We start from the raw sequence: 16,455 nt of genomic DNA, 5'->3' as shown, positions 1-16,455 counted from the left end.
TAACACTTTTACAAAAGTGAAAACAAGTTAATATATTTTATAAACAACTCAGAAGGAAGAGTACCAGGAATTAAAAAAAAAAAAAGTGCTTGGGAAACAATGAATTATCTGCTATTATCAATCTATCAGGCTTAAATTATGATTCTCTATGGACTTATTAGTCATATGAAGACCTCAACAATCTCAAATAAATCTTCCAGTCATAAATTCCCAGAAATGTTGAATTTACACTGTAACAGTTCCTCTTACATGAAATGACACTTCTTTTAATTCTAGCTAGATCATAGAATCATAGAATCATAAAATCATAGAATCATAGAATCATAGAATGGCTCAGGTTGGAAGGGACCTTAAAAATCATCCAACTACAACCCTCCTGCTATACTGGGTTTCCCAGTATGTTTTGCAAAGGTAGTTCCTTGACCAGCATGCTGGCACTGTCTCTGGGAGTTGTCATCTCTACTGACAGCTGCAGATGAAATGTTCCTCCTGCCAAAGTTGAACCCACACTTGCACCATTCTTGAGTTAGAATTGTACATACAGGATTTCATTTAGGGCCTAGCTGTATTTATTACATAGACTTACAAGAAACTGCAGCTGTCACAAGAATGGGTGTCTATGCCAACAGTAGGAGATAATTTAATGTACTTATGAGAATTCTGGAACTTGTCTCTTCTATACTTCTCTCTAGACAAAAGGAATTTACTCATTTTACTGTCCCTTCATCCTGGGTGCATTAATTTTTGAAAGACATTTCAATCACCCACAAATGAATACAGAAACCTATGCATTAGTTAGCTCCCTCGTATTGTAAATAAATCATCAGTACACAAAGGGCTCACATGTGAGCTGTACTAACTTATATGGACTACTAAAGAATCTGTGATGAGTGTAAAACAACCTTAGTATCTCTGTCTCCAAGACAAAATTATTTCATAGTGACTGTATTTGTTTTCTATGTACTATACTTCTGATCAAAAAATCTATAACCAAACCTTGGTCAGTTCTTGCCTTGTGTCACCTGAACTTCATATCCCTTAGTAAAATATTATTTATAAAATCTTATGATCTGAGTCTTATTTTCTCTCATGTTGTAAAGAGGGTGATGAGGATGGTTCGCAGGCAAGCCCAGCAGTGCAACACATTGGATCATTCTTTACACGCCAGAATGGGAAGGATACTGTAATTGTGAAACAGCCCTCAGTGGAGGTTTTGCTGGCTACTCCAAACTCACAAAAATGTGCAGATGGCAATTTAAGCCTAAGGAAGAAGTTGGGATTATGAAAAGTTATAAAGTCCTTTTCCAGCTAATGAACTATTTTTTTTTCTGTTTTCCAACTTATGACATCTAGTTTTTTTAGTCTTTGTTTTCTAAGACATTATTTTCTTGAAAATCTGTTGTATCATACATGCACATACTACTCACTGTCCTGGTTCCAGTTAGGACAGAGTTAATTTTCCCTCATAGTAGCTGGTAGGGTGCTATGTTTTGGATTAGGATGAGAAGAGCGCTGATAACATGCTGATGTTTTAATTGTTGCAGAGCAGTGTTTACACCAGGCCAAGGACTTTTCGGCTTCTCGCTCTGTCCTGCCAGCGAGCAGGCTGGGGCTGCAGCAGGAGCTGGGAGGGGACAGACCCAGGACAGCTGGCCCAAACTGGCCAAAGGGGTATTCCATACCATCTGACGTCATGCTAAACAATATATAGGGGTGGCTGGCCGGGGTGGGGGGCCGGCTGCTCGGGGATAGGCTGGGCATCGGTCAGCGGGTGGTGAGCAATTGCATTGTGCATCACTTGTTTTCTTACACTTTATTATTATTAATACTATTATCATTATCACTATTATTATTATTATTGTTATCATTATTTTCCTGTCTTAATAAACTGTCTTTATCTCAACTCACCGGCTTCACTTTCCCATTTCTCTCCCCCATCCCAGAGAGGGAGGGGGGAGGGTGAGCGAACGGCTGTGTGGTGTTTAGCTGCCAGCCGGGTTAAACCACAACACTCACACACATAACATACACCCCCCCCCCCCCCCAATTTAGTTCAAAATTTTCTCTTGTGATCCTTGTTAACAAACACTTGAGCAACTGTGTATTAGAAACTGGCTTCAGACTGTAAATATTTTTTCTTTCATGACTTTCATATTGCCCACAAAGTATGTTAAGCTTTATTTTATGATCCACTGGATGTGTTATTCTGAATCTAAATATACATTCCTGATTTAGTCTTCATACTTTTCTTTAAATATATTAGATTTCAGTATACTTTGTGAATCAGGAAGATATTGCTTGTTTCTTCTCAAACAAGCACTACCATTTAACTTTGCTAGGAATTATAAACTTACTGTCTATGTTTTAAATAACATAGTAGAGTAGAGATGCTTGTCTACTTCTGAAATCCTATAATTTATAGAACACACTGACACCAGAGTTATACTAACTTAGATCTTGGCTGTACATTTTTTTTCAGGTTGTGAAAGACAGTTAATCTTGAAATTGTAATATCAAGTTGAACCAAAATTTAGTAGACTAATCAAAAAGTCATTATGTCAGATGACTTATCCTTATGTCTTTGCATTCTCTTGTTTCAGAAGAAAAGTTTGATCCCATGACTCTATCAAAGAGTGTCAACTGTCTAAATGTTTGATTTTCATGAACTAGATACACATTCTTTTCCCCAATAATCTGGATTTTTTTTGGCAAGATTTTCACAGGTCAAAAGTTCTAGGTGTCTAGAACAAGTAGGAGGAATCCAGCAGCACAGGTTTATCCTGTTTTTACAATGCAAATTTAAAATATTCAGGTTATGAATGTGCTATATTGAAAGCTGTAGGGACTGGATTTCTACTTCCTCTTCACAGAATGCATTTGGTGAAGGTACCCTCAAAAGGATTTTTTCCTGGACCCAAACATTCTATTTGTAGGGATAAGAAAATAGAAATTTAAAAGTATAGTTTCTACGAAGTTTCTTACATTACATGATCAACAGCAATGCAACTTATTTACAGTTATGCTAATAAGTTTTGTGATAAATATGAATGTCACATCGGACATAGACCATGACTGACTCATTTGTCACCATATAGGTTATACTACTATGTCTCTACCAGCCTCAAAAAGCTTAATGTGAATACCAAGGCAACTTCTCCACAGATTACAACCTATAAGAAACCATTTTTAAAACACATGTTGCCAGAAACTGAGGGTTTTACAAATTGGAGTATATTCAGCTCAAATTATTCCAATCAGTGAAGCATTTTTCTTGTACACTCTCAGGCTTCTACTGTAATTACATTCCACATTGCATTTCTAGTGTTTTTTGCATGCCTATAAAACCAGAGCCTTTCAATACTATCTACTAGTAATTTCATAAACGTTCATCATAGCTTTCTTTACTATTGGCTGTCCTCAAGTCTTCTGCCGTTCAATGTGCCTGCTTAGATAGCTCAGCAACACTGAAGTTTATTGACATTTCTTTTTGCTCTTCTGCAGCCATGCTCTGTAACATTTACTCTGTCAATTACTTTCATCTTGATATTCATAGTTCTATCTCTTTGTGACTTTAATTGCATTTTACTAAATTAAAGAGACATTATAAAGTTGTTATCATTTGATTTTATAGCTTTAATTTCACTTTTCTTTAATCTTTGGAGAACACCAGATTATCAATTAGCATAAGAAACTGGTCACTGTGGAATTTAGTAACAATTCTGGATATTCTGTGAAGTGAATCAACACATTTTATGTTAGTAGTATGACAACAGTATGTCCAATAAGCAAGAAAGTGTCTAAAATCTTACTCAGTGTTTCTACAATATTTCTGTACATGAATTAAAGGATTTATTTATTTATTTATTTATTTATTTATGAACAATGGTCTTCTTTTGAAAGTTTTATCCACTCAGAAGTTGTAAAAAATTCAGTAGATCTTAATTCTTTATATATTTTCTTCATGTTAGAAGGTGTAGTCACTGTTAATAGCAGGCTGAATAAAATCAGTTGATATTGTAGCACTATCTTAGAGAGCTCATTTCAAAATAATGACCTCTAAACTAACATTGGGTCATAGTATTTGCTTTACTTTAGTGGGCAATACTTAATAGCCTATTCCTTTCTGATACCCTGGAGAGAGTAATAACCTTTGTGCTTTTCCTGTAGTTGAGTTGAGCTTTTGTGTTTATTCTCCTAAATTATCTGTTTTTTTGAAGGGAGGCCAATTCTACTGGTGCTTATTATCCATGCCCTGAGAACACAGAGGAAAATTAGAAAGCAACCTATTTCTTCTGTTTTGGTCTGTCTGCTTAGACAATGCTGAGGTCAGCCACAGTAAGTGACAGGATTCTAAGCATCTACTTTTTGATTTCTTAACCAAATGATGTTTGTAGTGGATTTAGACTCCAGGTTTATACGAAAGCCAAGAGGTTATAAAGTTATAAGTAGTCCAATTGTAGTATACCAAATATTCTGTTGCATTCTGTGCTTTTTACTTAAAATGCAGAGGCTTATCAGGCCACAAAATATATGTTTCAAAATCTAGGAATAGCAGACAACTCTAAGAGATGCCAATAGTTATTCATGCAATCTTTTAAATAACAGAGAGTCATTGTGGTTGGATACAGGAATTGTGAACAAGTCACTGCAATTACCCAAAGATTTCTGAAGCAGTTAAAGGAGAAGTGGGAAGGAATCATATAAAGAAAAGAAGTGAAAAAAGCAGACCAAGAAGAAAGAGCAGTCAATCTACACATTCACCAAACCAGTGGCAGTCCAGCTGTTTTCCCTATAAAGAATAAAAGTTCGTTGTTACGAGGGTATAAGCTTTTCTGAGTCACTGTAAAAGATTTCTCTCTGTATCATACCACAAAACCTTCTAAAACAGTTTTGAAGGAACATATGCATACAATAAAAGGTGTTTTTTTTGTTTGTTTGTTTGTTTGTTTGCTTTTTTTGAGTATTCTTTATAATTTGGGTGTATTTAAAAGTGGCCTGCCTAAATGCCTCCTTTTCTTCTGCTCATGGTCACCTTCTGTCTACAACAGAATTCTGCTGGAAGAGAAAAACCTTGGTGAGCTTAGTTCCTCTGCTGTTGGTTCTGCCAATCCATTTCCATGGTCATTCTGGATGAGTCATTGCCAAGGACTGGTGAAATTGGCCAGTGATACTTGCTGCAGACTTGGCAGCTCCATGCTTCCCTATCAGGTTCACCCTAGACAGAAAACAACATAGGGCTGCCAAACAGAATGGAGTCTATTTCACATGTGAGAAATTGGGGAGAGAGATGTGAGTGAGAGCTCCTCTTCTGAAATATTTCAGTTAAACCATGTCAGTTGTTTCCCCTCCTCTGTTAACACCAAAGCTGATCTTAAACATGCTGCATTCCAGACATCATGTGCTTTCTATTTGTATTCATTGCAGATGTACACTAAAACTACTGCAAATAATTTAGGTAATTGGCAAACCACAGGGGCATTTACCCTGTTCACTGGCCTATTTTAGGCTGGTTCATCATCACCATTGTAATTGATGACAGATCTCTAGTTTTCCACTTGCCAGGCTGTAAGACAAGGAATACTAATAAAGTATTCTGGCAGTGTGAATGTTGTAGTTGTTCCCAGCCTTTTGCAAACAAAGAGCTGCTCCCGCCCCACCCCTGCTGCTAATGCACAAGTGATGTGGTGGGGAACTTTTTCAATAAAAGAATGCTCTCTTTTCTCCATCCTCTCAGCCCATGCAATTACCTAATTCTAATGCGATTAGGGCTTTTTTAATACAATACTGTACGCTGTGACATTTTGTTAATACAAAGTAATGCCATAAAAGTATATGACATTCTTATTGCAATAAATCTTTTCTCCCTTAAATAAAGAACACTTCACAAACTGAAATCTGTTTTATTTACTGTTTTTTTCTTTTTTTCTTTCTTTCTTTCTTTTTTTTCCTGCTATTTCCTAGATACTCAGCATTTATAATTATGCTTATTAGTTGGAAAAAATTCTCATATGTGCTCCACTGTGATACTTTCTGCATAGACTCACCATAGAAGCCAATTCCTGCCCCCCAAAAAAGCTCTCTAGCTAACAGGAGCAGAGATAATAGAGAACACTATTGTTTCCACCGTACAGTGTGCAGAGGTACAGAACTCATGGAGCTGCAACAAACAAAGGACTCCTGGACCTATAAATTATTTTTCCTATATCTCCATTTTCCTGTCACCTTGTAGTGAAAATACTGTAGAATTTCTCTATACTGTGCATAAGTCACATGAAGAATTAAATTCCTGAAGGTAACAAACCCCCAAACCCCACCAAATCCAACCAACCAACCAACCAAACAAACAAAAACAAACAAACAAACAAAAAAAAACCACAACACCAGTGCTTGCTGAACAGAACTAGTGCTAGTCAACACAAAACACTAAGCACAAGCGTATACAACACAAATGACTGCATGTCACCTGTCATGGCTTGGCTCACAGTTTTAGATAAGCTCAAAGTTATCTCCTCAGAGAAGGCAGTGGAAGTGGCTCATGCCAAATTTTTGTGTAGCATTGTTGAACTGCGAGGACCTCACTTGTGTCTCTGTTTTCTACTTCTGCTCCTCCTGGTGCTGATCACATTACCCCATTGTCTTTGAGCTGGAGTGCATTTGTCACTAGCCAGTAGAACAGTCAAAGGAAATGAAATGCTTAAAGTACTGAAGTCTTTTATAGAACATAACTCTAATGACTAATCCAAGATCAAGTACTTAACCTAAGGCCTGCTTAATAATTGTGTATGCATTTCTCTTTAGTTGGTGTTTTATCCACCTTCTGTTCAAAGTAAAATCTCATCACCCATCTAAGGCCATAATTTCATACATGACTTAAGTCAGCATAAGATGTTCTGCTGTTGAAAGTGCTGCCTTCTGTTTGTTCTTTTTCTCTTTCCTTTTGACAGTGCAAGCATTTGAATGGCCACAATGTCCAAAAAAACCCAAAACACAAACACCAGAAAAACAGGGCCGTGATATGACAGTAATACATGAGACTCATAGAAAATTCACTCCAAACAAGGCATAATAATACAAACTGGATAAAGGTTTCTTCCAGAGGAGAATGGGAGCAAAACCTCAGGAGGGTATGTGACTTGGTCTATTCAGTAGTAGACCTGGTCTATCTGTCATCACAGTTGGAAGAATCTGTTGTTGTGCTTGAAAGAACACCATGTTTACCATTCCTTTCAATCTCTTGAAGATATCTAGAGATAGGGTATGAATTTGTGACAAGGTGCATAATGTATAATTGCAAGACACGAGAGACCTAGGCTTGACCACAGTTCTCAGATCTTTTCGGAAGCTCAAAATTAGAATTCTTTCTTCATGGTTAGTCAAAGTCAAAATGATTTCATCACAAGTTAGCTACAAATTCAGTAAAAGACACAGCAACTTTTGACTGACTTGTTTAAGACCATTAAAATAATTCCCAGCACTTTAGTCCTGTTAAGCATGAATGAAATTCCTGTTACCCAGCATCAGATACTTTACGCATAGAAGCTTAGTGTAAGAGAACCTGCTCTAAGGAACCTGCTTTGGCAGTGGGATTGGACCCGATGATCTCTCGAGGTCCCTTCCAACCCCTACAATTCTGTGATTCTTTGATTACTTCTAAAAACTAAAGTTATTTATTGAAGTTACTTTCACAGTCAATGGAAATGTAATTCCTTACGTCCTAAAAAAAGCTTCGTAATATAGAACAGTGGAAAACACCTCATAAAAGTTCTTATTTTGTCCCATGACTATACAGGGAATTAAAAGAGATAGCTTCAAATAGTTCACCTGACATTAGGTGAGATGAAGTACGCTTTCAGTGTCCTCATTTTAGGTGCTTCCTTTTGGCTCATGCATTCAACTTTGCACATTAACAGCAAAGTGACATGTAGTATGCTGTGTTTCATGGAAGTAGCAATGTGTGCTCTATTAATTTTTGTTCTGTTTTGTCCTACAATAACAATTCAAACAAAATAGAGTAGAACATGAAGACAGTCTTTATACTGTCTTTGGATGAGTCTCTATACTGTTCCTTGGATAGGAAGCTATTCCTTGGTCTTGTTTTCCTTGTATTCCTTGGAGACTTGTGTTTGAAATGTCACCAACTTCTTTTCTTCTTGGATTCAGTATTGCTGAATGGCAATATTGGATGGCTAGGGAGGGAGTTTGAGTGAGTTAATTTTGGTATCACTTTCATCACACCATAATAAAGGTTAAGTTAGAGTTCAGTGACCAGTATAAGTTAAAACCACTATCCTGCTTGGGTTCCTGGGCAGAAACATACTTCTAGAACTTTTACAACAATATGCAAAAATATAAATAAAATAAAAATAAAAAGTAAAAATAAATAAAAACAAAAATAAGGTTTCTATGCCTGATGTTCCACAGTTCTAGATTTAGCACTGAGTTTAGTACTAAATTCCATCACTCTATTCCAAAGACCACCCAAGTAATAAAGAAATCCTCTGAAACATTCGTCCCTGAACCTGTCAGCGTTAATTGGTGTAGAAAAAAGAAAGGAGTAAGTGTTCACTGTACTTAACACTTCTCTAAATCAGGCCTGAAGGGAGAAATACACTATTGAAAGGGGAGAGCATAGAAGGGAGTGTTATTTTATTCATTGTAAATAAATGTCTGGAGCTTAAACATGTTGACAAGCTAAAGCTCTATTCTGAGAGGCATTGAGTGCCCTTGAATCCCTTTGAAGTTAGAGGTAGGTGAGGTTACTCAGTACTCTACAGAACTGAGCCCTGAGGATCACCTATAAGGAAAGCCACAAATTAGAATGATGCCTATGGGTTTTAAGCTGAACACTACTTCCACCCCATTCTTTCTCTCTCCTAAATCTATGTCTATCTAGATGTGTATGGTTAATTCATTTGAATGTATTACACACATACTAGAAGATTTACTGTGCAGTTCAGCATAGTGTCTTTCAGTTTAAATGTCTTTCAGTTTAAATGGCTCATTTCTTTGAGATGTGCTCTTGTGAGTGCCTTGGAGAGCAACGGAGGCAATGCTTGTGCAATCCAACCTGTTTGCTATGTACTTCAATCTTGCCACATAATCCTGAATTTCCCAGACCAATCTTGAAAATAAAAGAAGCTACTCCTGGAAATAAAGTGAAGATGGAATTTAATACCTGGGGAATTTAATGACATAAATATTTTAGAAAATATGAAGGATCTGCAAGGAAGTCCCAGATTATATTTTGTAGCAGTTCTTATACATCATGGTAAGGAAGTTCAGAACTGCTTTATCAGTTACATCAGATTCCTATTGTTTCTTGTGAATACATTGCAAATCCTAGACTTCTCTCTGCAGCCTGCTCCCTCATTGTAACCACCCTTGTTGCAATGTATATTCCTTAAATTGAATTGGCATTTCCCATGTCCATTGCTTCTTGTCCTTTTACTGTGCACAGCTGGAAAGAGTTTGGCTGTATCTTTCCTATATCCTCCCCTGAGATAATTGTAGAGTTAAATGGTCTACACAGTAGCAAGAGATTACTTTGTTTCACAGCAGCTGTGCAATCTTATTGGTGTAGAAATTTCATTTTAGTTACACTTCAAAATTGAGTAATCGTTTGCAAAAACCCTGAAGTGTATCAGTATTTGAGGAAAAAATGAAAAATCCTTCCAGGACCAGGATAATTGCCATATTTCCTGTCAAAAGGTGAGACTTCACACCTGCTCTGCTGAGCAGTGCAGGATGTTTCTGGGGCTCTTGGGCTTACACTAGATATTTCAGTTGTCCTTCGTCTTTTCTGAGGACTGGGTGGTGAATCTCTAAGTGCAAGCAGCTGTGGATACCACTATTGCATAAACAAATTACACATGTATATGCATGCATAAGCATGTTCACATATGTATTATACACATGCTGTATATTTGTAGTTTAATTTATAGTGGAGACAATAATCAGATCCTATACAGTTTAGTCACATATGCTGTTATGTTATATACTTAGTGAATGTTTATTTATTTATTTTTTAAGCAGTGACATTAATGACAGACTGCCTTTGATTTCAGTATTGATGAATACAGTGAGAAACAATTTTTCTTATGTGAACTCATCACAAAAAGCATCTAAAAGACTGGATAAAAGTACTCAAAATATTCCCACATTGCATGTGGAAATGATTGTCTACTGCTGATCTGAGGCTTAAATACATTTTGTATTTAACCCCTTATCAACCTGTCAGAAGTCCAATAGTTCCTTTAGTATGGAAACTCAAGCCTCCTTTTATTGTCAGTAATTTCTCCATTTCCCACTGAAACCAAAATGAATAGAGAACACTGATATTACAGTGAAGTCTGTAATGGTCATACTGAGGAGAATAGCATAATATTTTTCAAAGAGATTTCAAAGATGAAATCATTTGAAATTTGAGCATTTCCACAGCTCACTACTGTATTTACTAAAAGTGACTGCTCTTGTTAGATTGATTTCCCATATGAATAATATAATGTGGAGTTTCAACAACAACAAACAATAAAAAAAAAAACTCTTCAATAAAGTTTAGACCAATAGGCACTGAAATTAATATCATAGAATCACAGAATCATAGAATCATTAAGGTTGGAAAAGACCTCCAAGATCGTGTGGTCCAATCATCTCCCTACCACCATTATCAGCCACTAAAACATGTCCCTAAGCACCAAGTCCAACCTTTCCTTGAACACCCCCAGGGACAGTGACTCCATCACCTCTCTGGGCAACCCATTTCAATGACTGACTGCCCTTTCTGAGAATAAATTTCTCCTAATTTCCAACCTGAACCTCCCCTGGTCCAACTTGTGTCTATTCCCTCTTGTCCTATCACTAGTTATCTGCAAGAAGAGGCTGACCCCCAGCTCCCGACAACCTCCTTTCAAGTACTTGTAGAGAGCAATAAGGTCTCCCCTGAGCCTCCTCTTCTCCACACTAAACAACCCCAGTTCCCTCAGCTGGTCCTCATAGGACTTGCGTTCCAGGCCCTTCACCAGCTTCATAGCCCTTCTCTGGACATGCTCCAGGGCCTTGATGTCCTTCTTGTACTGAGGGGCCCAAAACTGAACACAGTACTTGAGGTATGACATCAACAGAACTGAGTACAGGGGGACAATCACCTCCCTGATCTTGCTGACTACACTATTCCTGTTACAACTCAGGATGCCATTGGCTTTCTTGGCCACCTGGGCACACTGCTGGCTCGTGTTCAGGCAAGTGCCGACCAGCACCCCCAGATCCTTTTCCTCTGCACAGCTTTCCAGCCACTCTGCCCCAAGTGTTGCATGGGGTTGTTGTGGCCAAAGTGCAGGACCCAGCACTTAGCCATGTACAACCTCATCCCATTGGCCTCTGCCCATTGACCCATCCTGTCCAGGTCCCTCTGCAAGGCCTTCCTACACTCCGGCGGATTGACACTTCCCCCCAACTTGGTGTCATCTGCAAACTTACTGAGGGTGCACTCAATTCCCTCATCCAAATCATCAGTAAAGATATTAAAGAGGATGAGCCCCAACACTGACCCCTGGGAAGCACCACTCCTGACTGGTGGTCATCAGTGGGATTTCACTCCATTCACCACTACTCTCTGGGCCCGTCTGTCTAGCCAGTTATTAACCCAGCAAAGATCGTACCTGTCCAAGCTGTGGGCTTCCTGCTTCTCCAGAAGAATACTATGGGAGACCATGTGAAAGGCTTTGCTGAAGTCTAGGTAGACTACATCAACAGCCTTTCCCTCATCCACCAGCAGCTCACCCAGTCATAGAAAGAGATGAGACTGGTCAGGCAGGACTTGCCTTTCATGAACCCATGCTGACTGGGCCTGATCCCCTGGCTGTCCCACATACGCTGCGTGATTGCATTCAAGATGACCTGTTCCATCACCTTTCCTGGCACCGAGGTCAGGCTGACAGGCCTGTAGTTCCCCAGGTCCTCTTTATGACCATTCTTATAGAAGATAGGGAAAGTCTTCTGTTTTCAGGAGAAATTAAGCTCATTTGTCTCTGAAGATAAAAGGCAGAGGAAATGCAAACAAGGAGTGTACAAGACATGTATGCTTATGCCACAGAATTCAACTATACTGGTATTCTGCTTGTGATCATTTCATCTCAAATATTCTTACAAACTTAAATCCTTGTTATACATTTCATTAATTAGCTTTTACCCTGAATAAGTAGTATACTGAACTGTTAATGTCAAATCTGCCCATGGTCTGCCTGTTAGACTCATGAACTGTTTTTAATTCTGTCATGGAGTTCTGCTTTTGAGATCAAACAATGTATAACATAGGTATTATATTGGAAATGTATATGTAGTTGGTTATTTAGCGAGAGAATTTTCTATCAGGGAGGGTTAATCTTGCCAGGGTTTGCTTGCTAGAGATCCAGTGTCCTTCTCGCACCCCCACAGCTGTCTGCCACAGAGCAGGTGAGCTCCAAAATGTGATGGCAGAGTGCTCAGAGCTGCTGCATGGATTCATGAAGATATTCTCCCTGACATGTAAGACAAGTTCTGCAAGCAGCTGCAGCTTTCTTGACTAAGTATTCCCAAGAGTCATATGTGATGCCACAAAATAGATGCACTGGGAACCATATTTTATGATGTTGCAAGAATTTTAGGTGAGTTTTAGCATGGTAAGGCTTCATCATGCCGTAAAACAGATTCATGCAAAAGAAGAACGTGTTTTAAGGGAGGTGATTCAACAAGCTCACTTCCTTTAACACTGCAAAGACCTGATTATATCTGAATGTACTATTTGTCATGAATACTTCTGTCTTGTTGTCAATATAGTTCCTACTATATCTGTATCTATATACCTGCATCTACGATAAATATTATAATTATTTCATCCATACAGTATACTATATATAGAGAATATATTATGACTGTAGGTAGAGAAACCTAATTATCAGAAATATTATAAAAACACCATGTACTATGTTATGAAGAACAGCAGATTTCCTAGTTTAATGTATGGGGATATAGTCACACAACTCTTTCATACTAACAGAGGTACATGGCCAAAGACTTTACATCTAACATTGAGTGATCTCCTAACAGCTTGCTCTGTCAATAAAAACTCTGTACTTATATTTAATAATCTTAACACTTGTGTGGAGATATGAACATTTTGAAATTGTCTGATGGAACACAATGTTCTGATCTTTTGATCATTTGATTCTTTTTACTCTCTCACTTTGTCCAGGACATATTTCTTCCTTCATTCTCTTTCTTCCTTCCAGTCTAGAAGAATCACTTTTCAAAGACTTATGTAGCTATTTTTCAACAGAGTACACATTTGGCTGTGGAGGATTCTGCAGGATGGCCAAGTGAGTCAGTAAAAAAAAACGTCTTAGGGAATTACTATATAATTGTTTCTGAACTGATGTGAGAGATATTTTTTTCCCATATTAATTGGATATTTCCAGCCCAAAAGAATGACTGTAATGACTCTGGCCAGCAGATGGTGAAAGCAAAAAGGGAAACGTGCTTTGGATATCTTTTCTTGTCATAAAGATGCTTGGTTGGCTCAATTGTCCTGCTCAGATAAATTATTTGAATCATTCAAATTATGTTCAATCTGAAGCTTACATACAAAAAACAAACAAACAAACAAACAAAAAATCAACACCACAGTAAGAATAATCTTGTGTCTCATGACGCAAGGCATGGTGAGAGGCCAAGACTGAAGAAAAGCCATTAGAAAAAAACAGCCTAGCAAGAAATTTCATTCTTCCCTAAGCAATCTCTGGAGATTTTACTTTCTGCCAGCAAAGACATAAAAGCAGATGATTATTAATGTGTAACCAACACAAAAGCATGATATGCTTTGCTCTTAAATTGACACAGTTTAGCTAACAATGAATAAATTTTGATAGAGCCGTCTTATTGCAGGCCTATCAACTCACCTGGCTCAAGTATTTACTTCAATGTATGGCAGAGCACAGAGCCGAAGAACAGCACAGATTTACTCACAGAGTCCTTGCAGATCTTCATTATGCTCTTGCAGATATCCATTATGCCCTACCCCCTTGATGCTGACCAGTCACCCAGGAGTTACTAAGCACAAAAAGTCTTGTTCTCTTCAAACTAAATAGAATGGGAACAAAAAGTGTGGATCTTCAGCACCAACTCATTAGCTCTAGAGATCCACTGGGTTGCATTGCACTGATCATTAACGTAAACATTACTTACTCTTCTTATACTCTGTTTATGCTCCTTTTCATGGAATCCTTCTATCCTTTTGCCTGCTGCCAAACATCATCAATAAAGAGATAACTATAAATTGAATAGAGTATCATAGGAAGAACTTGGGAACCACTCAACACAATAAAATACAGGAGATTTTTTGCACATAAAAATATTTAACATGTCCATTGTCCTACTCTGAATAGGTAGAAAAATAGCTTGAAGACTATAAGTTTTCCTCTAAAAGAAATCATGAGAGAGATGACAAGGAGTGATGATTCTTGTTCATTATGAATTCTTACACTTACATACTACAGGAATCTCATTTTATTTCAGAAATTGTTGTGCCAATAATAAGGGATAGGCTTTTAAAGGGAGCTAGACACAATATACTTTTGGCTGCTGGAGAGGAACAAAAAAGTATAAGGAGAAAGAAAAGAAGGTACCCCCTGCTGGAGTAGAATGAAAAATAATTTCATAAGGTATGTTCACTCATGACCATTAGAGAATGATTCTTCTGAAAGAAGAGGCAACTTTGAGAGCACGTGGGTTGGGTTCTTAGTGGACTTTAGTAACCTGAGTTCTTCAGCTTGGACATAAGGTAAAGTGTCAGAAGAGAATATCCCTTTATTATAAGGGATTTTACACAGGACTAAATATTTGTAAATGAAGAAGAAAATTAATGAAGACAACTAAATGACTTTAGATAAGATATATATCAGATTCTTCAAAAAGACAAGGGAACTAGGAATCCAGCAGGATCCAGATCCAAACAAACTAAGCAGGTACTAAACTATGTATGCACTAAACCATGTGCTAGACTAAACTTGTACTAAATATGACCAAACATATTGAAACAAACCTAGGTAATCATCAATTTTAACCCATACCATTAACAGTAGCTTCATAACAAGCAATATATCCAGACAAGCTTCTGCTGTAAGAGATGCGTGAATAAGAAACTATTCCAAAATTTATTATTCATGAAGAACAGTAAATTATTTTAATCACATTTTCTGCATTATGAATACTCTAAAAAGTGGTGCTGAAGGCAAATGAATGGCCATCAAATGTGTGATCATTCATACCAATCCTTTTTTTTCCAATAAACCTTTTTCAAATTAAAGGGAAAAAATAATTATAGAGAAGTAAGTTGGGAAAACTATGAAGAAGACTTTGAAGACTACTCAAGAAATGACCATTTGCTCCAGAAGGACATCAGAAGCCTCTTCAGAGCAAAATCATATTGCCTGCATTAAATCTTTAGACCAGCCCCAGACAGTAACACCTGTCTTTAGAAAGTTTGTTAAAATGCTTTCAATTTCAGTACCAATTAATATATAGTTATGGGCTCTTCACTTTGCACAGTCACAGAAATAGTTTTATTCTGAGTAAATGGATAAATGAGAATCCACTAAAATACAATGAATATGAATGTTTTGATTTGTTTAATAATTAGAAAGATAAGCCAACGGCTTGGCTAAGCAAAGCTAGGTGAAGCTTGACTTTCAGGATGCTTACAAACTGTTTTGCATATGAATTAGTATTTTGGGTATTTTATAAAACTTCAATGTGTTGATACGTTTGTGTCTCAAGTATTTTAAAAGCATTCAAATGTAATTTCAGTTGTGTTTTCACTGAACAGATGTTTTAAAAAACACAGCTTTTATGGACTCTAATACCTATTATTTTTCCTTTTCTTCTAGACTAAGGAATCAAATCCTGTGCTGAACATCATTGTTTCCAGAGGAAGGAGAGAACCACTAGGAAACTCCTTGAGGCCTTTAACATTGCCATTCTAAAATTCTGAGAGGTGCTAAAACTCTCAGAAAGGGACTAGAAAACCTCTAGACATTCTTTTTGTTCCTATATTCTATAACTGTATATTCCTGTACTATCATTAAGGTTGCCAGTACAAAATATAAATGGGAATCCCTAGCAGCTTTCCAAGTGAGGTATCTAGTCATTTTTCTCTTCTGAGGTTTAGTGACATTATAAGCTTATGCCTCATGTTACAAGGTTTTTGTTTATTTGTTTGTTACAATTTTAGATTTGTATCCTTCTTAGTAAGTTGTCACAAAGTCTTAGCTCCAATTCCAATAACATACCTTAATGGACTGCTTCTAAATGCCAGTTTACTGTGAGAATGACAACAGTACTGTCTGTACAGTGGAGAAATGCTTAGCCTGCATTAAGCTCCATACTGTCTTGATTAAACTGCTATCATACTAGACCAGTTATTTT

The 16,455-nt window shown here is 37.3% G+C and overlaps 1 long non-coding RNA gene across 1 annotated transcript; it reads left to right on the top strand.

Annotated features, from left to right (window-relative positions):
- Positions 1-1,741: 1,741 nt before the first annotated feature.
- LOC308193167 lies at positions 1,742-14,676 on the top strand. Its single transcript, XR_013949441.1, has 3 exons — positions 1,742-1,774; positions 4,218-4,335; positions 5,049-14,676. It is a non-coding gene; the product is annotated as an uncharacterized lncRNA (long non-coding RNA).
- The last annotated feature ends 1,779 nt before the right edge of the window (positions 14,677-16,455 follow it).

Source organism: Anser brachyrhynchus (genome assembly GCF_964034855.1).
Source record: "Anser brachyrhynchus genome assembly, chromosome: 3".
NCBI lineage: Eukaryota > Metazoa > Chordata > Aves > Anseriformes > Anatidae > Anser > Anser brachyrhynchus.
This window is presented reverse-complemented; position numbering and strand designations above follow the sequence as displayed.